The 23,116-nt window shown below is 29.6% G+C and overlaps 1 protein-coding gene across 1 annotated transcript in view; it reads left to right on the plus strand.

The window, feature by feature from the left end:
• Positions 1 to 23,116, plus strand: part of LOC142331219 (uncharacterized) — a 361,282-nt gene that overhangs the window by 165,740 nt on the left and 172,426 nt on the right. The window lies entirely within an intron of this gene.

Consider the following 23,116-nt stretch of genomic DNA (forward strand, 5'->3'; position numbering starts at 1 on the left):
TCTCCAGAACTACTGAAGTGATTTTGATCAAAGTTGGTCAGATTACTTCTATATATGAGTCATTGATGGCATTAAATTTTCAATTTAAAAGATTTAGAAGGTGAAGCTGTGAGCAAGGTCACCCTCAATATCTCGAGATTTCGCCTAATTAAGGTCATACTTTTTTTAGGCAAATTTGTTAACGATTAAAAAACAATATAATTTGCAAAAAATTCTTCTGCAAAATCGCACCCTATCGCAAAAAAAAATGTTGTTGTAGTCGTCGGGTATGTTGTGACGCCACAACAGAATTAAATAAATTTTTATTTAAAGTGTAAAAAGGTAACTCGGTTTGGTTGGTGAACTCATTCACCAGCCAAACCAGCTTCATTTCACTCGGTACCTGGTGTGTTAAGCCTCGTGGTTACACCAGACTGCCGATCATACAAGCGAAATTTGTTCTATGTAAGTTGTGAAATTACATTAGTTTAGTTAGTGCCGACAAACGCCGATAGTACAGCCACATTTGTGCGAATTAAATACGAAACGCGCACGCGCTTAGTTAGAATCATTGAATTAAATAAAAGACAAATATTATATTTAAATAAAATAATAAATATTTTAAATTACGTTGTGTATGAAAGCCGTGCATCAGAAATAATTGTGTTTTCAGCTTTTTTTATGACTTATTATGTACTGATTATGGTGAATATGAAAATACGACTGGTTTTTGTTAATTCGGTCTTTTTATACTTCCTTGTACGAAATAAAGGAAGTTTTGTGTCGCGAAAAATTTCGGTTTTTAGATTTCAACGGAAATATCCATTTTGACAATCCCTGAATCCAGTTGACTTGTTTTGACGAGGCGTATGTACGTATGTTGCATAAGTCAAAAACGATTAGCCGTAGAATGTTGAAATTTTGGATTTGGGACTGTTGTAACATCTAGTTGTAACACCTTCCCTTTTGATTACAATCGACTGGAGATTATTGTTGACAAATCTTTACAATAAATGATAATTCAGTAATAACAATAAAATATATATATATTAAAAAAACGAGAAGTTATTAGTGATAAAGATTTTATGTACTTTTTAAAATGTGTATATGTAATTTAATAGGCGTACAAGGAAGTCATTTGGTGTCCACACCAGGTTTTTAATTTTCCTATGAATGTTTCGTGGTTATAATTACAATTATTAAAGTGTTACTGGTCATAAAATATTAGTAATAGTATATTCTATAAGATGTTTACATTTTTTATGATGTTATTACGAATGAAGCGTATTTATATTTTATAATGAAGTATATATTAAAATGGTAATACAGAGAAGGGATTTGGAATTTATCTACTAAAGGAAGACGAAAGTGTTCTTTTTTTTATTAAACAAATTGTATTACTTGCGAGAATTTTAATATCTAATATTCAGAATTCTTATAATACACCACCATACATTTTCAAAATCCTATCCATTGCTTTTCTTCCTTTTATACTTCGTTATCAAATTTATTATTTCATTGCTAAAGAATTAAACTTTTCGAAAATGTTTTTAAAAAATAAATTATGTATGATTCCATAAACTTATTAAAGTTTATTAATTAATAAAAATTGTCTTTATTCTGCCAATCTGCTACTATATTTTATTTTTAATTCTGCCTATACGTTAACACAAAAGAAACCTTATATTAAGAGAAATCTGATATAGAACGCTATTTCTCTACCCGTAACATAGAAACATTTCTTTAATATCTTAAACAATATTATCTACGTTTTATGTAGAGATGAGATTTAATTTACTTAAGCAATCTGAACTTATATAATTTAATATTAAATAGAACTTATATTAAAAAAAAAGTTTTATTTTATGTGAGAAGTAAATCGTTTAATTCTTATTATATAAAAATTTTATGAGCCTTCGAAAATCTTGTTGTGTTTTTTTATTGGTTAGTTAATCGATTTGTATAATTGTGTTTTAATATATTCTTTCATTAAATATAATCCACGCTAGTTTCGAATGCCTGCATGGAGTATGTTAAAGAATCTATTTCCGGGAACATTGATGTGTTCTATTCTATATTTAACAGCAAGACTATTTTGGCATCTGTACTGTTAATACCATGTCAGCTATTTCTCTTTACTACAGAATTACACTATAACAATATTATATACATAACTATAGAGTTAGTAATCCTTTTGATTTCTAATTTCTTTATTATTATTTTTGCTTAAAGTTTTTCTTCTTTGTCTATTCCTTCTTTTTATTATTATTTTTTTTTTTTAATTTTACAGAAAATTAAAGACGATGATACAAGTTATATAATAAGAAACGAAAACAATTTGATTAAAGAGAAATAAACTTTGATTTTATAATTATAATTAAAACTAAAAGAATAGTTAAGATTAAACCGATTATACTAAAATATAATAATTACAGTTAAATAAATATTTATTAATTATAAATATTAATATAAAATACTATAATAATATATATAAATAAGGGAATGTGGTAAAAATAAACAGACTTATGTAAATGAAAACGTGAGAAAATGATTTTTTTTAACTCTACTTCACGGTTTGTGAGCAGTTTATATGTAAAATAAGCAACACAGAAAATTTATGGTAGATTTAACTATTTGAGAACAAAATAAAATGTAAATATTTGCTAATGGTATGTTCTTTTCGTAATAAAATACGAATAACTTTAAATCGGTGATGAATTGTTACGGATGCATTGTGAGGTTACACTTTACAATTAGACGAGAATTGATCGTTCTTTATTTAACACTATGAACGCTATCCGAACGGGGAAAATTGATTTTTGTAGCAAATTTTATGGGCTATTTTGGTCGATTTCCTCACGGTTTTTTTTAAATATTCGCAAAAAAACCGTCAAAGCTGAACGTTAAAATTTTGTTGAAGGGGGAATGAAAAGGAAGCTGAGGTAGTTTTTCTGAAATGAAGTGTAAGTCGCAATCCTTGTTTGGAAATGTTAGTGTACAAAATTTCATCACGATCCGAATAAAACTATAAATCTGTATAAAAGACAAATGGACATACAAGCAAACCTTCTTTATATATATAAGATTTTTTCAATTTTTTTCTGAAATATTTGTAATTAAATTACAATATATTATTTAATAATTGATACTCATGAGTATTTGATCTGTATAAAGTAATTGTATATGTTAAGTTGTGGTTTAACATAGTATTGACCAGTTATCTCTACCGTTACGTTACGTTAATAACTATCAGTTAAAAATTTATTTTAAAATAAATTATTTTTTTAATGTTTTCAATGACTTCGTCGTATTCATTTATTTCTGTAGTACTTGGTTATATTTAACTGCTGATAATTTAGTTTTGTTTGAACTAACCTGTTCTTTTTACTTCCTTGTACGAAGTAAAGGAAGTATTATGTCGCGAAAAATTTCGGTTTTCAGATTTCAATGGAAATATCCATTTTGCTATCCCTGAATAGTTTCGGCGTGACATCTATATGTACGTACGTATATGACTCACATAACCCAAATACGATTAGCCGTCGAATGTTGAAATTTTGGATTTAGAACTGTTGGAACGTCTAGTTGTCCACCTCCCCTTTTGGTTGGAATCGACTGGACCAAAGGTATCCAAAAAAATCTAAAAGAATTTGGATTTTGAACTTTTTCTTAACTGCAGTAATCAGCCCTCATTGAGAGCTTCTCAACGATATATCACAAGTATTATTTATTTTCATTGTTCCAGATTATAGCCAAATAAAATTTTAATTAATGAAATAATTAGATATTTGGTTCGAATGCGACTTCATTTCCTTTTTTTTATTCAAATATATTGCTTTATAATAATTGACCATTTTGTTGTTGTTATTATTGAATAACAACAACAAAAAAATGAAAAATAATCAGATTTTATTAGTGAAATAAAATTTTATGTACTTTTAAAAATGTGTATATAGAATTTAATAGGCGTACAAGGAAGTCATCTGGGGTACGTATCAGATTTTTTTGTTTGTAAATAGATAATAATTAATAACGGAAGTATTTTTTTATTGTTACTTCTGTTACTGTATTTACTTCGCAAATGGTACATTTTTACTTATTTTTGCCCCAAAATACAACGCTCAGTATCATTCTGTATTACAGAATTTATAAAACAAATTCGCAAATTTTTGAAATACTTTATAAAAGTAAAGAAGTAAAATTAAACACGATCTCTACAAACCTACTGATCGATTGAATTGCTGAGAGCGATGGCCTTAATTTACGTATTTGTTACTAATTGTCTGCATTCCCCTTTGAATCAATAAAGTAATCTTCGGTTCATTTCGTGCAATATTAGAAAGTACTCTACAAAAATTTAAGATAATGAATTAATACTTCATAACATTAGTTTTAGCACGTTCGATACGATGAAATTTAATATATTTTTATTATTTGGTCGTAATCGTAATAATAATAACATTCTTTTGAATGAATTTTTAGTTATCAGAAATAATAACAGTATGTTTTAATTTTTATTTATTTATTTTTCATTTCAAATATTAAAACTATTTTTTATTATTTTATTTACTTATTGTATATTATCCGATTGCTGACATTGTAATATATGTAAACAAAGCCGTGAAAATTATTTTGTGATTTATAAAACTATTCAGAAATTTGTATAACAAATTACGTTTACAAATTACATTATCATGAATCATATACTTGTAGATAAAAGATCCTACATATGGAATAGTGTATCTCTAAAAACGTATAAACAGTTAATTTTACGTTCCCATCTATACAGCGCTATATCAGAGTTATAGCTGTAGAAGGGAAATTATTGCAATCGGCCCAATTTGGGCATATGCGGTTACCACTGGATCTTGACGTTTTGACACCTAAAGAACTCAAATAACCATAAACCGGATGGAAATTTTCCGGATGTTAATGTTCGTATGTACGTGTGTGTGTTCGGTTTTGGCCTCTAAATTACTTTATATCTCTAGTACTACTGGACAGATTTTGACAAAAGTTGGTTAGATTACTTCTATGTATGGGGCATTGATGCCATTAAATTTTCAACTTAAAAGGTCAATGGAGTAAGACTGTAGAGCAAGGTCACCCTCAGTATCACGATATTTCGCCTAATTAAGGTCATATTTTTCTTAGGCACATTTGTTAACAATTAAAAAATAACTGCAAAAAAGATTTTGCAAAACCGCACCCCTACCCCAAAAAATAACGTTTTAATCATCTGCTATGTTGTGACGTCACAGGTGGCCGGTAGAATTAAATAAATGAATTATATTTAAATTGTAAAAAAGTTATTCGGTCTGGCTGGGTCTCGAAATCGATCGCTTGGTCGACTCGGTAACTGGTGTCATTAAGCCTCTTGACTACACCGCTCTGCCGATTGAAAAAGCGAAATTTGTTCTATGTAAGTTGTGAATTTACATTGCCGACCGTCACCGCTATTACCGCCACAACCGCGCGAATTAAATACTCTGTATGCGCGCGCGCTTTAGTTAGAATAGTTGACTAAATAAACGAAAAAATATTATATTTAAATAAAATAAGTATTTTAAATTAAGTTGTGTGTGTAAGCCGTGCATCAGAAACAACCCGCGTTGACGGGAATGTCCTATAACTGCATTGTCAGCTTTTTTATATAATTAATGCAATAAAGTTAACGTAGATTTATCTGTATAGAAATGAAAATGTTTATGAACGTTCGGTTATCAGTATAAAAATTTTATTAAAGTAAATACTTTGATAAAATATGACCAAAATAAAATTTTTATTTATTTAAAGATGATAGTACTCTAGTTATATCGCAACAAGTTAATATGTTTTTTGTCTTAACTAAACAGCGTACTCCATTCTGTACCAAAATGTAAATAAAAGTGGTTGCCATAACAATGTTGAAAGTGAAATTGGATGTATCCATTTAACTTAAAATTACAGATTGTAGTTTTTTATCCGTTTCAATTAATATGGAATATAAACAGAGATAAATTTCAGTTCTGTTTAAGTGTTTTAAATAGTTTTTATTGCCGGCCTCCATGGCGCGAATGTAGCGTTTCGGTCCTTTAATCCGGAGGTGCCGGGTTCTAATTCCGGTCCAGCATGATATTTTTCACACGTTACAAGTCATTCATCTCATCCTCTGAAACAATATCTAACAGTGGTCTCGAAGATTAAACAAAAAATAGTATTTATTATGTGAAACAATATCTGTGTTTTTTGATATGAACTCAAAAATTTTAACAGTTTATCAGAACGAATGAAATTGGATAAAAATAAAATTTAATAGATGGATTTAATTAAAATAAATTTTAAATCTGTGAATAATATTTGTGACTAATGTTAAGAATTTTGTTATTAGTTTTGTTTTCTTAAATTATTAAATAAACTAACGGATATCAATTAAAAAATTTGGCAAACTGTATTTTTTTAATTTTGTTCACTACATAGAAAAGAAAAAATGAGATTGTGTTTTATAAGCAAAAAACTGTGTAGTCGAGTTTACATTATGTGGTAAACCACGTTCTATTTATTTTTTGCAATTGGAGTTTGGTTACAAAAGTTCTTTTTTTAATACTTGTAAATTGATATATTTCATAGAAATGAATAAAAACAAAACTATTTTTAATAAAGCTGTTAAAAATTCTCGTTGATTAAGAATTCTTGTTTTATGTAATGTGTTTGGAATGCTTGTTTTGTTTTTATATTTTGCTTATATAAATATGGAGAAGAAAGTGAGGAGATATTATTTAAATTAAAAATATATCTACAAAACAAATTCTCTGGATTAAAAAAAAACTTTAGAATGAGAATTTTTTATAAATACGTACGTTAAGAATTCGATATGTAGAATTTCAAGTATTATTTTATGAATTCAATGACGAAGCCGTCGACTGATATAAAAGCAGATGATTTTAAAAATTCATTCAAGGGTTCGACAGAAGACATAAAAAAACTTGTTAAAAACACATTATATCAAAATATATACGGGTTTCTCAAATTACATTTAATACCAATGGACAAATCCTATGAATATTAATTAAAAAAAAGAAAAAAGACTAATAAAAACCATTGAAATTTGCAGTTCGTTGATGCTGTTGTGTATTATATTTTATTCAGTCCATTATCGTGTAAGATTAAAATACTAATAGTAATTTTTTGCCAGATCAGTTTCCTGTTACTATAGGAGGTAAATACTCGTAAACCAATAATTATTCTTAATGGTTGAACTCGGATAATTGCTTAGGGTATAGTAAATTATGCATAGAAAGTAATTAATCAAAACTGTCTATCATTAACAGCTGAGATCGTAAAAAGAATTTTGTAGTTTTTATACGTCTATTACTACAAGTTACAATATACTGCTGAGAATTTTATTCTCGAAAAAAATACCCAATTATGATTAAGCGTATCGCTATATATTATGTTTTACAATAACATATTAAATCTTAGTTTTTAAGATATATTTTGTTTTAATTTTATTGTATTTTCTTTTAATGCAAACGTTTTATATCATCATGTAAACGTTTGAAATGTAAAATGCAGGGTAATTTAAATGTAGCTACAGCTTGATGATAATGATTATGATGAGGGTTGCGTGTTACAAGTTACAAAAATATGCGAGCAAAAAACTGTTGCTCGCTTGTTGCTTTGCTTTGCTCGGATCGTTCAGTCTTTTGCTTGTCACACCATTCTTTCAACGTTCATCTTCATCCGCCCACTTTATTGGACATCACAAGATAGAGAATCCCCGTCACTGTTTTACCCTAACGTTCTTTCTCTGTCTATTTATATTTTTATTTCTTTTACAGTCACCGATTCTTTTCCACTTCTCACCGCTATCCTGTAATTGTTCAAAGAGCCGCTATAGTCGACGGCATCTTTATCATTTCATCTCTTTCTTTCAATTTCTATCTTTTTCTCTCCCTTGATCTCTCACTCTGTCTTTGTTTTCTACTTCCCTTTCTCAATCGTTCTCTCTTTATTTCTTTTTAGTTACACTATCCAGCAAACGGCCACCTACCTTGTTCCGATTTCTCTTTAACGTCTAGCCTTCCTTCTTTCGTTTCGGTAAATGATCGGTGACATTTTATTGATTTCTTTTATATTGTTATTATTTATTTTATTATTGTTAGTATCATTTATTATTGGTTATTGAGTAATAAAAAAAATATTTTATGTAAAAAAGAGTTCTTTATTTTATTCTTTTTCCCTTTATAAATAAAAATAAAAATACAAAAATCAATTTCAATTTTATTGTATAATTCTGAAAAATATTTGATGGTGTAATGTTTTAATAGATTGAATTAACATGTTTTCCGGCTTCCGTGGCGCGTATGGTAGCGTCTCTGCCTTTCATCCGGAGTTGCCGGATTCGAATCCCGGTCAAGCATGGATGGCATTTTTCACACGCTACAAAATTGCCATTTGATGTCATCCTCTGAAGCAATACCTAACACCGTTGAATATTTGCAAAAAAATTATTTTCGTAAATGTGAATAATTTTCATCTTTAAGTTGAGACTAATAATTAAATAAGTATAAAAAGATGACGGCATTTTCTTTTAATAATTTAAATGGCTTCAAAAAGTATTATCTATGCATACTGTTTGTCTTAGCATGTCGTGCCTTATTTAGACTATATTTGTTGATCGATGTCAATAATGAAAAGACTTCGCAACTTGCATATTTTGTTTTTTACCCGTTTCCTGGCAAAATAATCAAAGAATTTATTTAAATTTTCATTTTTTGGAGCATCAACCATTATTATAATGACCTATGCATCTTCAGTTAGTAAACGCTTCATACATTATAACATTAAGCATTATTTCTTCAATTACCTGTAGTCAGTATTAAGTCCAAACCTCTGCATGTACCTTCATAAGGTGTATGCAGAATGAAAAGTTTCCAGAAAATCAAAATTCCGGGAAGACTTCCTTTATAGTTTTCGTTATTATAACTTTTAATCCGCTTTCACATACTAAGGCTTTCAGACTGGCATTAACGCTTTCAGCGTTGAAAAATACTTTACATAAGTTTTTATTATTATTTGGTAGAAATCCATAAAATATATATATATAAAAAAAAAAAACATAAACATAAATAAATCAAATACCTTCTACGTTATTTATTTGTTGCCTTATTAAATAGTCGTAACTCGCACAGATCACAATCTTCTACCTGAAATTTGTCGACATCACACGCGTGGGTGACGGGCTCGCCCCCGTACCAGCGGCGAACAAAATAAATTTGTCATTTCTTGAGTCGAGTATCATCCACAATTCTGTGAACGCGCCATGTTGATAAACAATAGTATTTATTTGTCAAAGGAAATCAACTCGAACCTGATTTTTCCTGATTGTAAGTCTTGCTTAATAATTTCAGAAATTACTTTCTTTCTTAATTGAGTACATCATTTTTATCCCCTCCCCCCGGATCCGGACACACAACCAAGTCTTAATACAGCTTCAGGGGGGTGCCTTAGCCTAAAACTCCTTCGTCGAGATTTATTGTTCCCCCCAGAAAGCCGGTACTCAATCTTTTAGTGATATGCCATGCCTCTAATGAGAGGAATTCCTTGGGGGTCCCCTCAGAAATTCTTATGTTCCTTTTGTCGATTACTACCGTTTAATTAAGACAGCTAAAAATTATAAATAAGGTTATTCCACGATTCAGTCTGTTTTATTAGTAAAATTAAATTTTAATATGCTGTAATCAATTTTTCTTATTAATTTACATAAATCTTTTCAAAATTAAATTTTCTACATTTCTAATTGAAAAAAGATACAACTTAATTAACAATTTAACAAAGTTTTCTTAAGTTAAACTCAAAAACGTGTTATCACTCTCAATTTTATCTATACCCCCATTTTTGTGTTTTACGTCAGATACCTTTAAAACTAATGAAGGTACAGGTTCTAGGACCCATTTTTAAACATATTTTCAGGTCAAAAACCATAAGAAAAAACTAAATTCGCCCCTTAATTTACCTTCCCAGAAATTCAGTAAGTCTTCATTTCCTTGGGGGAACCGAAATCAAGGCGAAATCTTTCGATAGCCGTAACTCGCTAATGAAGTGTTTTCGGGCTTATGTTTATATGAACTTTTTTCCCTATTTTTAGCTACAGAATTAAATCCTGAGAGGTTGCTGTTTAGTTTTGATTCGTCCTATCGACGAATCTAATTACATCATGTCTTTTGTTGTGATATAAAGAACGAGAGTAAGTTAAGTTTGTAGTTATGGTGTTTTTACATAACTTGATTTCAAGATCGCCTTATCGATAGAATAAATCAGTAAGATTTAATCCGATTTATTTCTCATGTTATACTGTCGTTAAAATTAGAACCGTGTGTAACTGCGTAACAATTGTCAATTAATTTTAAGTTTTAAATCAGGCGTTAAAATAATTTTATTGTTTCTCGCTTACCTTACATTGATTCCGTTAAAATAAATTGTAATGGTTTTTCTCTTTATTTATTTAGTTAATTATTACTAAATTATTTTTTTTTATAAACAAACAAATTAATTTTACTTTTATTTTGTGTTTACGTTTGTTTAACCCCGACGTAAAGTGATTGGAATTGTTATTCTTAATTTTGTTCGATATTTAAAACGTTTTTTTAATTTATGCCGGTTTTGTTTTATAAATTTCTTAACAGAAAATCTATTTAACCCCTCTATGAATGATTCCTTATCAAACTTTACCAAAGGTTTGACTAAGTATTTTATTATACGCACTCGTGTTATTTACTTTTGTTTTTTAAAAGTTAAATATTGGGAGACAAAGAAATGCGGAACTACGTTGAAACGTAATTACCAGACTTAATATAAGTAGGTAATCTCTTTCATTCGCTCGCATAATGAGAGAAGGAAACAAGTCTTACACCAGCTTAAGTCTACAAGTCTTACACCAAGCTAAGGAAAAAAGTCTTAAAAACTTATTATTATGACTACAGTTGCCTATGAAGAAGATAGGTTCCCTACCGGTAAAATCTATCGTTCAAATGAAAGTTGCATTCTGGGTCATATTTTTATACGATCACTACTTTTATAGTGATTTAAATTTTCACATATTGAAGTTAATACGTCATGAATATAAATGGATTAATACGTACGTGTTCTTAAAAATTATAAAGAAAATTTATAAATGATAAAATGTTAAGAAAATTATTTTTAAAAATGAACAAAAATGTTAGCTTATTAGTTATAAGAAAACCAGTTTAGTTAGAGATTACACCGACTATTATGGTAGCCAGAAAATTGTATATCTTACAGAATTATAAAAACTCGTATGTCTGTCGTCATAAAAAAATTCACAAGATGAATACACTATTTCTTAAAACAGAAAATGTTATTAAGATATAAACGATATAAAATAAAGCAAAGTGAAATCGGTCGGTCAAAAAATAAGCGAACTAGAAATGGTGGTCGAATAAAATATTAAATTCGGTTTATTCGTCTGCCGTCATTACTAGAGAAGAGTCATTGGATACAATTTATTTTGTTTTGGTGAAACAAAGAAAGAATATAAGAAAATATTGAATTAATACTAAGTTTTTTCTGATTTCTTCATCATTTAACCACTATATCAGCCAAATCCTTTAAGTGTTACAGAGTTCAAGTCGTTATTAGAACTAAAAAAAAAAGTTTTCATTAATAAAAATTCTGGAAATATTAGATCTATTTCTTGATTCACACCAGCTATTTTAAATCAATCATGCGAAGACTTTTCAGTCGATTGATTTCACATTCATATACCGATTAACCAGATAGAAATTTTTAACACGATTAATGATCTTTCAAACCACATGTATATAAAACTAATTCATCGAGGTATAGATAATTTTCAAAATAAAAGAATTCGGGTTAAATTTAAAGAGCTTTTTGTTACAGTCGCATCAACAGTTACTGTCATTAGCTACTAAAGTAACACTATCATGTAGTGTTACATAAAACAACAAAAATAAACAATAAAGAAAAGGTACAATAAAGAATAAACATAGGCAAGTAAAACAACAAATATAAACTAAAATACATAAATCAGACAAAAACCACTAAATGTATTCTTCATTCCACTGTAGGAGAGGAACGGCAAGCTTTATTCTGGCTAGTCCGTTCTATTAAATTTGCTAAATTTTTTTCGTGATATCAGGATATCAGCATATACACTGACCTAAGTATAATATGTAAACTTTACAAATAATGGAATGCGGATTGATCTGTCGAGAAATCTACTTGTTTTATGTCATACTATATTCTTCCAATCTTTAGTTACATACAAAATTTCATAAACTTAATCATCATCTAGTACAGTGGTTCCCAAACTTTTCCTAGTCGCGGCAACCTTTTTCAATTAAACTTTTTTCATGGCGCCCTACCCTAAGTAAATGTATACTCGTAAGTAAGAGATAAAAATAAATAAAACTCGTATATCTTCATTATTTTTTAACTTTATTAACATTAAATTAATAATTATAAATGTCTTGGTTCAATTAATTATGAAGTGTTGAGGTTTTTCCTAGTCAGTTAGGCAGTGGAGGAAGTGATTGATGTGTGAAGACTAGTCGCCAGCTGACTGACACAGTCCGCTATAAGTTAAGAGAGACAACACGCCTTTCTATGGCCTCTGTTACTATGTATTAGATTAGCTCAATTATCTGTAATTAAAGGTTCAATAGTGTATCGTGTGTGTTATTAATAAATAGTTTACAGTTCAAAATTGAGGTTTTTATTTTGCAACGTAAGCCGAAACATGAAGCTTTTACAATATTTTGCGGCGTCCCTGTGAAGAGGTCGCGGCTCCCCGGAGCGCCACGGCGCACAGTTTGGAAATTACTGATCTAGTATACAATTCAGGGCTTACGTTTAGTTTTTCCGGTGATGGAAATTAACGTCCATCTAATTTATTTTTTTATCAAATCATTTATATACAACTTTTCCAGTATGTTTATTTCTATGGGTTTTCATCTGTTACCGATTATTCTCTTTTCCATTGAACGCTCCAGTAATTTTTTTCATTAATAAGTTTTTACTGACCTCACTTTAAATGAAAATAATTTAAAGTTTCATAATTTTACTAATTATTTCATGAGATAATGTTCTGAATTTATTTTACATTCAATTACTTTAATGTAAAAAACACGCGCGCGCGCGTGCTATAATAAGTTTTATTAAAATTTATTTGGTTTATTTATATGATTTAATTAATTTACAATATAATTAATAATAGTTATTTATATTAAGCTGTTATCTTATAATACGGGTGTATAGACGAATTATTATATCAAATGAAAATTATTTAATACGTTCACAACTCAAATAAAATAATTATTTTAAGTTTTATTGTGAAAAAATGATAAGCAGTTTAAACCAAAATTTATTTATTTATGTTTTCAATTGTTATATCGCTTTTAATTTCATATATAGTTCCTTAAAAAGTTTAATTGTAGCTCCTACTGATTGCTATTTACTTTATTTAAGGAATTATTGTATATAAAGTATATGTTTTAGTGGCGAGCTTTTGAGTATTATGACCAGTGCTTCCCAAACAATGCGCCGCGGCCTCTTCACAGGGGCGCCACGAAACATTGTAAGAGCTTCATAATTAATTGAACCAAAACATTTGTAATTATTAATTTAATGTTATTAAAGTAAAAAAAAATAATGAAAATACACGAGTTTTTATTTTATTTTTATCTCTTACTTGCAAGTAGTCATATTTTTTCTTAAGGTAGGGCGCCATGGAAAATTTTAATTGAAAAAGGGCGCCATGACTCGGAAAAGTTTGGAAATACTGTATTATGAAATGAAATTTTTGGAGTACTATCTGGAAAATAGCGAGTGGTAGTCCATTCTTGTTTATTTTTAAAAAAAACGAATAGTAATTGATAAAATTAACATATCTGTAATATTAAATTTCATGTTTCGTGCGATTTGTGGTTAGGCTTCTAGTAACAGTTTCTTACTGATCTACATTCAAAGCACAACTTTATAAAATATAAGATAAGCGATCAGGTTTAAACATTAAGATATTCAAATAAACTTAATCAGAACAGGAATTGGTCTATAGATAGAGCTATTGATACGATGCAGTGTTATCAATTATACGACCGTTCTCTTTTACTATAAACAACATTTTATAACACAGTATAATCTATTTTATCAGTGTCAGCGGGTTGGCGAATATGTTTAAGCTTCGCTGGAGAAAGAAATTATTGTACATCTGGACCGGTTTTATATAAATATTTAATAACATTCTTTCGTATTGTTTGTTAATTACCATTTTGTTATCGGCTGTTAGGTGCCGTTAATGTACATCCACATCATAGTCTACTGATGCAGATCCTAATGTTTTATGACAATTTTATTATTGAAATATTCCGGATTGATGTATAAATGTGTGCATATTAACCTTTCTTCTGTTTAATATTTCCAGTTTAGATAGATAAATCCTCGAGTAGATGAGATTTGGTATAATAATTTCTGTAAATGGAAGAATGATACCATTTAAGTTTAGATACAATTTGTCAAGAAGAGAGCGAGAAAAAGAGAGAGACGGACATTATGGGTCCCGTATCTCAATTCTACTCCAAGAATAAGTAAATTTGTCACATAATTTAATCCCCCATAGATAGCAAAAACACTTTTTTTTCTTTTTTGTCGATTGTGAATTTTAAGTTATGACAGATGTAATTGACTTCATGCACTGATCAGATGATTCTGTTACTTTAGTATGTCACTATGGTATGTCTCTTAGGGGGCTATACAATTTCGGTTCGTATTCTTTTCCCAATCGGACCTTAAAAGGGTGAAAACAAAAGGTACTTTTTGTAATTACTTAGTTGAGGTGCCTCACCCCGAAATCATAAAAAAAACATATCAAATTCATTGAAAATTAATATTTATTCATTTAATGATGTATTTTGGGTGTCGGAAAATAACAAATTAGTAAAAATTGCATAGTGATACAAATAACACAACAAAAACGAAAAAATTACTTATATCATAGTGAAACATTATATTTAAAGATATAAACATGAAAATAAATAATATAATGTAATCAAACTTAACCTAAGCTCGCTTCGCTTGTTAACCTTGACAAATCAACAGTAATGTTTTGATTATTTAAGTAATAAATAATTAATTAGGTTAGGTTCAGCTCTTGATGATTGCGGTTGCGTTTTTCTTGCTCCGAATATTCGTGATTATTATTGCTGTTTTCGTTAATAGTTCTGTTACTTTTTTCGTTATGTTATTCGTTTTTTCTGTTTAGCGATGTTTTTAGTAGTTCTGTTGCGTTTTTGTTGAGTTTTCGTTTTTTTTTTATTGTATCACTATATAAATCTGTACTAATTTTCTATTTTCAGACACCCAAAATACGTCATTAAATGAATAAATATTTATTTTGAATGAATATGATATGTTTTTTTTTTGTTGTGATTTCAGGGTGAGGCACCTCAAACAAATAATTACCGAAATTTTTTTCACTTTTTCGTCTACCATAAAAATGTCTTTATTTATTGACTAAAATAGGTCACGTATTTAATTTACGTGATTTAATTGTGAAGTCAATCGGATAAGGAAGATGGGATAATCTCTAATTTGGATTAATCTTTTTTATTTTATTTAGAAGAGAAAGATTCATATTTAAAATTATTTTTCAATTTTAACTTTCCTAGCATCATTGCTCTAGAGTGGTGCTGCAGAAGGAAAGTAATAATTCAAAAAAATGGGTATGGGTTTTTTTGGCATTACTCGACTTTTTATGTCCCAGGAACCCCAAAAAGCAAAAAAGGTAAGGGATAATATTCGTACGTACCTACTTATGTTGGCGTGTTTGAAATTTAAAAACGTTTTGCTGGATAGACCGATTTTGATGATATTTGGCGCAGAGGCTCGTGTACATGGAACAATTCGTTGGTAAAAGTTATAGATTGTTTATATCATAGAGTGCGATAAAGAATTACGTAGGATTTTTATAGAGAAAGGTCGAATGTTTGTAGATTTCACATCTTGTAGGGTTAAGGTTTACGTCAAGGTGAGTAGTTGTTTTGGGCTGGGGCACGTGGTGAAATCTTGTAAAGAAAAAAAACTTTGTCCATTTTGCGTAATGGCCATCATACAAAAGACTGCTTGATGAAGAGAGAAAGAGAGTCACCCGTATACCCAGGTTGTTCTCGTGTTGGGAAACCGGCCGGGCACGAATGTCGATCAGATGAATGTCCTGCAGACAAGCGTGCACGGGACATTCCATGTCGCCGGATTGATATAAATATGATAGTTATTGCTTTTATTTATGTTTTTGTGTTTATTTTTCTGTCTTCTAACATGTCTTTTGTTTTTGATTACGTTTATATTTTTTCATCCTTAGTATTTGATGCTTATGTGTTTTTTGGGATAATTTAATATTCTGGTAGTAATATCTGGCTTGTGTTTTTCCTTTCGGGTTATTTTAGTGTTCTTGTTTTGTTTTTTAATGTTTTGTCGTTTGTTTTTTATATTTTTAATGTTTTTATTTAGATTTATCATGTGTTTCGGTTTTGATTTTGTTCTCGTTTTCTGTTTACGTCTAGGTTATGAATACGTAACACATACGTTTACAGTTTTATTTTCGTTTTTGTAGTAGTTTTTTTTCCGATGAGTCTCAGGAACCTCATTTACGAGCTGAGTGTCGAACCCCTTTTGAGTGTCGGATTCGTTAACAGGTTCCACAAGATGTTATTAAAAGAGCGAATATGCGCCTGCGCCCTACCGACCCTACCGACCAAACCTCATATCTCACCGATTTTCCCCTCCCGGGATTGGGTCCACAATTAAGAATTGCACGTCCCCGGGAGGTGCCTGTGGACCAGATGTCTACGTGCTTCATCACCGTCGTCCATCCACGCAAGCGCGGACGTACGACGGCTCCGCAGATAAAAAGCTATTTTGTGTATTCCTTGTTCAAAGTTTATCTTATTCTTGTTTTTCTTGTGGTATTGCGTGTCTAGCTCACCTTTTACCATTTTCGGGTAAGTTTATTTGGGTTAGCGTCAGTAAACCGATAGGAATGTCATTCGTATCGGTGGTATCCTGACTGAGGCAATTGAGACTGGGAGATGTCTGTTACAGAAGTGTTGAAGATGACCTCCGATAAAACCCCGAAGGGCTAGGTACGGAGGCAGTGGAGCGGCGACCTTATTGCCATAGAGGGTGTCTTCCCTTCGGGGTCAAGATAGTAAAAGTTTGGGGACCAATATCTACATTAGTTTCTTTGGGGGTCAATTTTCTCAAAATTTTTTAAACATAACCCCAGTTTATGCGTGCACATTTATCGTAGCATTTTTTTTTTAAATTGTCCCAAATTCCCTCTTCCTAAAAATACCTTTTTATTTAGTGATTTTTTTTAACAGATTTTTTTTTATATTTTCCTTGGCATAACAGTAGTGCAAGTGACCCAAAAAACATTTGGAAGTAATATCGAGGGTTGGGAAGCAGATCAAAGTTTAAAAATATCAATTTTTAAAATATTTTAAAAGATTTTCTTGGTTTATTTTCATTTATCATTATTTTTCCAGTATATGAAATGAATAACCAATGCCAGGAAAGTATAACAGCTTTTTGTCGACTTTTTTTAGGTATTAATTCACAACCAGACTGAAACTAATTTATTATTTTATTTCATTTATAAATTTCATAGTAGGTAGGAACCTTTTTTTTTAGAATTGTCGTTGTTATTTCTCGTTATAAGTAAATAATTTCGCTAAATATATTTATCATCGTTATCCTAATAGATATTAATGGATAGAAATACATTGTAATATATATATATATGTTTATAGTAGACTGTATGTTCTTTGTATTTATCCATAATTCTGTACTGTTTGTACGTGAATTGAGTGAGATATGGTCAGTTTAATTTCCAGTTTTCAGTATCAAAGCTGAGAAGTAATTAAAATTGAAAACGGCGTATATCTACATACAGGTTCACAGACACACATACACAAATTATTTAGCAAACATTACAAACACAAAGTATAAACATATACAGACAGACACAAACACATAAAACTCGTTATTGTTTGTTTTACTACAAAAGGCTGGCAGCCATACCAATGCATATCATCCAGCTAAAACCCTTCTACCATTCCTCCAATCATATAATTAATGTATTGACCTCTCTTTTCAGTCTTTGATGATTTCAGATTTTTTTTCTTTCTGTTTCGTTTTTTTTTAAACCATGTATTTGATTGATAAATATGTTATCAGCAGCCTGAACCTTATTCCATATACATTTATACCAATTTTTTTTTTTTAAATACCATTCCAATTTTCAACTGTTTATCGTGGATTGAAATTTTGATAATCAAATCAAATTACCCTTTGGGTTATTATCATTATTAATTTTATAATGATAATGATAGTATCATTTAATTAAAATCGTTGAACGATTCAATTTTTTATTTTACTGATGATGATAATAATAATAGCAATTCTCATTTTAAATAATTAATAATTCATTTTATTTCTTTAATGATCAGTTTAAGTGTACTTATTAATTTTTTACATTAAATAATTAATAAGTTTAATGATAACTGGGCTAACCTCCATAGCTGAGTAAATAGCGTCTCGGCATTTCTTGCAATTGTCCCGGGTTCAAATCTTGGTCAGGGATTGCATTTTTTTATACACTATCAATTTCCAACGAGATAATGACGATAGCTGTTGATGCCCGCTCTTTCATTAAAAAAAAAAAGGTTGTATAAACGAGGGGAGGGGAATATTACGCTCAAAAATACAGTCTTCTCTTTCTCTTATGTAGGATGGATAAATAAAAGTTATCTCAAGAAAAATAAAGATAATATAAAACCAATCAGAGAGATATCCTCACCTATGGAAACAAATTGGAAAGAGGGAATAACCCTTTAATATTCTTATGATTGGAAACTTTCACATAAAGGTTTTTAATAAATTTAAAAAAGGAATTAGATTTGTTCCCAACAACTGAAAATCTACCCGCATTCCTGTTTGTGTAAGTTTCCTAATTACTTACCTAATTCTCTCGATTTTTTTTTAATTATGTTTACATGAATATCTGGGAATCCCGTATTTTTGGGATTAAATTGAATGTTTCAGTTCTAAATACATGGTTAGGCTAAACAGATATTTAAATCATCTTGCTTTGAACCTGCTAGACATCTACATTTTGTTTTAGAGGTACTCACCTTGGGCTATTCCGGTAGCCCACCACCCCTGTAGTTCCGAGGCCAAAGCCTTTACCTGCGGTCCTCAAAAACCCCTCGGTCGTTAACGTGCCAGAAGCACTTACCGGGCTCAGATGTCCTCCTTCTCAGCCATCCTCGGCCAAACCTCCGGCCTCATCGGAGGCGTTTTCTCAAGCCAACATGAGAATATTGATCTGGTTGCTTATTTATCTATTGCTTATTTATTTATTTGATCTGGTTGCTTATTATCTTAGTGGCTCACACCGACCTACCTACGAAACGCCGATTGTATTATGTCCTGTATACAATACCAAATTTGAAGTCCAGTCTTCAACTGGGCTGTCCAACCCTAAACGGAGTCCGGACTGGCGTTAGCAAGGAGTGGGACCCCGAAGGGCCTCACGCCTCTAACCAGCCCGGCTGTCCTTATCTACCTATGCCGAAACACGCCTTTAATAAAGTCCACCAACAGTCGATAGCTATGATCGATAGACAACACCTGTTAGACAAGGTGATGACATTAGAATATTGAAAAGGGTTCGTGTGCTGGACCTTAATGATAGTCGTTGAAAATATTCTGTTTTCCTTTTTTAATCGGTATCATACTATTTTTGTATACTATTATTTTAACGATTATTTTTGTTTATTTAACACACTATTGTTATTTAACGCTGTTTCCATTCGTTTGTTTATCTACCTGCCAAATCTTCTATTTAATAATAAAACATCGCGTGCGAGCTGAATATATTTGACACTTGTGGTCTATAGATTGGACAAGATATAAAATCAAGTGGTGATAGTGCTTTTGATATAATGAATTTTTATTGGATCTTAGTTGTTATGTTTATTAACATGACGTTTAATGTTATTATAATCTTTTACTGTTTGTTTTCGTAAGGGGTTATCATTGGATGGCCCTCTCTCATGCGACATTTCAACATATTATTTACTTACGGTTTCATCTGTAGAAACCGATAGTAAATTTTTGTTCTACAGCAAAAAAAAAAACTTTTCGGGTGGAAAATTTAGCCATTTCATTTTATATAAATTAATTTACAAATATTAAACACGACAATAAAAACTTAATGTAGTGTAATTTCCCAACTTTTACAATATATGTTATTAATATGTAATATTTAAATTACATCTGATCATCTCTTTTTTTATCTAGAAAATTTAAATATATTTTTTAAAGGTCTTTTCCTAATTTTTGTTTTATTTTATATCTTATAGAATAAAAAGGAATAAGTAGAAGAAAGCAACTTATTTAAATTCTATGGGTTACTATGTACTTTTCAGTCATAACGTATTAATTTTTATTTGTAAAATCTCAACTAATATATTCATTACGTATTTTAATTTTAATTAAATTAGGAATGCTGGTTTTTTGTTTAATATTGTATATCAATAAAACTTTTAATGTGTCTGTCTGTGAACTTCAAAATAAACACAGACATATCCGATTACAGACATTTGCAATTTATATATATATATATATATATATATATATATATATATATTCTTATAATTTAATATATAATTATTATAAAAGTAATTATTAGTTATTTTAAATGTTGTAATACACAGTAATCCCTCGTTATTTATGGTCACAAGAATTCAAAAAAGAGTCTTAAAAAAATATAATTTTCCAATAATAAAATTAAAAAACATTTAATATTAATAGTAGAGTATTTGCATTTTACGCTGTGCTGTAGTAATGAACGAGGTTCAAAGAAAGAAAAACGACGAAACACAACTCGTAGTCAAAGTCTTTTAAAATGCTACTCCTATAGTTAACTCACCTGGACATCAAGAACAGATCAAATTTTTATATTCTAATGTAGAAATATTATTTTTGACAACCATTATTATTATTATTATTATTATTTTGTAAGAGAAGTATTATTTATGTTAAGATCATTGATGCTCGCTCTTTCATTAAAAAAATTACCGTCGATTAAGATCATTTAACATAGCTTTTTTCAAAACCGCGTATTTTCAGGAAATTATTACGGACAATGGAAGGCGATACATCTTTGTACTCATTTGATGCTGGAAAAATTACAACATCACAGAATCCATTACCAAAGTAAAAGAATTTGTAAATGAAATTTAAACGTCACTGCTAGTGGAAGTTATGGGGAGACTGTATTTTATAAGACATTGGCCTTGGTTCTGATGACATAGTATTGGAAACTGTGTCACTACCACATGAAATTAAAGATGAAAGTTTCAAGGAAATTGAAATATCAGACATTCAAAACTTTTGCGGCTAAAAACGAAGAACTCAGAGAAAAAGAACAATTTTTTATTATTTTTGTTTATTATCGTTTTAATTCTTATTTCTGTTTTAATTTTTTGTTTATTACTACGCTGTTTTCATTCGTTCGTTATCTACCTGTATTTATTTTCTATTTGATAAAAAACATCGCGTGCCAACTGAATACTTTGGGACACATGTGGTCCATAGATTGGATAAGTTCTAGAACCCAGTGATGATAGTGTTTATGACATAATGTATTTATTGGATCTTAATTAAAAACGAATTTTAATTAACTTGGTCGGTTTTTTTATTATAATCTTTTTGTTTTCGTAAGGGGTCATAATTGAATGGCTCTCTGTCATGTAACATTTTAACATATTATTTTCGTATGGTTTCGTGGGAAGAAGCTAATTGTAAAATTTTGTTCTACCTTAAAAAAAGGTTATCGTTTCTAATAAAACAATTTCCAGACAATGCTTGACTATATCTCAGGATTTCCTGTAATGTGTATGCTACTAAATTTAGGAACAATCAATTAATTATGTTCTGATTTCTGGTCGTTCCTCACTTTACCTATTCTCCGTTCTTCAAATTCTGTATCATTTTTTTAGTGTTATAATATCTTTCTCTGATTTTAATTAAATCTATCATCGGATATTTCCTTCTTCCTTTTTTCATCATTCCTTCGATTATAGTTTTCTATAGACATTCTCTTCTCAACTAATTTCCTAGTCAATTTATCTTCTTCTTCTTATATAATTTTAAGAGAATTCTGAATCTAGAATGTTTTCTTTTAGTCCTGCGCTCCTAGTGGTGAAATGTGAAAGTACAATTGAATATCGCAGTAACTTATAATTATAGTAAAACCAAAGTAGTTCCGGAATATGTTTCTATTATGGCACGTGCGATACCATCTAGGATTCCTTCCTTTCCAGTATTTGACATACTACTGATAAATCACTGTAGATTTTAGATATTAATATGTACGATAAGGATAAATGATAGCCAATCCTTTTGAATGTATTCATACGAGATTAACTAGTATTAGGCACACCACTAACAAACCGGTTGAGAGATTGGTTGCCACCTTATGTTCCATAGCATGAAAATAATCGTTGAAAATGTAACGATAAGCGTGCGAATTTCTTCAGTGTATATCAGAAGTCCTTTTATTCTCTTTACTAATTAATTTTAAATTAATTAAAAATTAAAACACCTTTTTAATTTCAGTATTATGACTCTTGAGAGTAATTTTGTTTTTAAGTTTATTTTTAGTAATTCTTTTATCCTGTTAGTTCTTTATTTCTATTATTATATTTGTTTGTTTGTATACACTTAAATTGATCGAATATATTTTAAAATATTAGCTCAATACGTTTCTCCAATTAAAAGTTTTTTGTCATTTTAATACATTTTCTGTCTCATTTATAATAAAACTTCTTGTTATAAATATCTATTATCAATCAATAATATTTATTTTGAGAGTTCTATATCGTTTAATATAAATATATAATACAAATTGTACGCTACGCCTACTTGTAGCAGTTCAAAGGTATTTTACTATATGAAACATAAGTTGCTGATGGATATATCATGATTGACTTCCAGAAAATTTCGACATAAGTTCGCGTTTCACATCTCCCAGATCCCAAAATCACCGTCA

This window comes from Lycorma delicatula, chromosome 10 (genome assembly GCF_047948215.1).
Source record: "Lycorma delicatula isolate Av1 chromosome 10, ASM4794821v1, whole genome shotgun sequence".
NCBI classification, from domain to species: Eukaryota; Metazoa; Arthropoda; class Insecta; order Hemiptera; family Fulgoridae; genus Lycorma; species Lycorma delicatula.